A 1,186-nucleotide genomic window follows, 5' to 3' on the forward strand; every position below is an offset into this window, starting at 1 on the left:
AGGAGTGCTGCTAGTACCTGCTTAGACACAAGTCTTGCGAGATCGGGATCTTCCCTTCTCGGAGGCATATCTCTAAAACACAAACCATTTAAGGTTTAGTCATAAGCTATTACTATTTAAGTGTTACGACTCAGATAGCTACTCTACACACGACTTACATTATACATTTATGTTAATATCTTAACATGATCATTGAGGAACGTAAACAATAGAAGCACCACTTATGCTCCAACATACTTTATCAAGATAAACCAACATAACTTAAACATTCAACTYAAAAGTTCCAAATCACCAATGTTTATCAAAGCATCCAAACCAAAAGGAAAGAACTAAAATATCCAAAATAACGGGCAACACACCCCAAAATAAGAGTTCAATGGTGCTAATCAAAAATTCTATTCAAAGGAACTCCTTCTAATGCCTCACCCATAGAATCATCCATCCAAGAATAACCATCATCATCATCATCAWTAAAAACACATACGCATGCAGTTGCCAAACGGATATCATAGTGCAAACAAGAAGTTCTAGGGTCTTGTTCATGGTCTCGTGGTGAGTGGTCATCATAATCGTGAGACCTTCAATGAGATGGTCATGAGATTCGATCTTCATCCGATGAATTAAAACATCGTTCATCATCCCCGAGAACATATAACTCTCGGCGGGAGTCATGCCGGTCGGTCGAACAACCGGAGTTCGATCCTCCGATGGCGGTGGTGTCACGCTCCAGTCCCTAATTCGGGAGGGTCCAGCCTCATCCCTAAGTGGAATGCTAAAGGTCCTCCTAACTGGAATCGGTACGCTCTTCCGAGCGGTGACCCGAACCCTCGTCCCATACCCTGACCGTGGAGGTGACACGGGGATGGGGGTAATGGATCGTGCAGGCGACTCCGTGGTGTCATCACTAGAATAGCTATGGTCAGAGGGGTCGTATTCTTCTGAGTTCACATGCCCATTTTCCGACATAATGCTGCGATATTTGAAAAAAAAAATTAAAGAAAAAAAAATCATTAAATGCATAATAATAAAAAGAATGCAAACATTTTTGCAAACTCACACAAGCAAACTATGCTTTTCTTAAGGAGTAAGAAATCTTTTAACTTTTAGACAAACACCTAACTTAACCAATCCGCGTCTCTCCTTATACATACTTAATTAGACACAGGTGATCAGGCTATGTCTAGTT

The sequence above is a fragment of the Cynara cardunculus genome, unplaced genomic scaffold (assembly GCF_001531365.2).
Source record: "Cynara cardunculus var. scolymus isolate 2C unplaced genomic scaffold, CcrdV1 Un_Scaffold_9195, whole genome shotgun sequence".
NCBI classification, from domain to species: domain Eukaryota; kingdom Viridiplantae; phylum Streptophyta; class Magnoliopsida; order Asterales; family Asteraceae; genus Cynara; species Cynara cardunculus.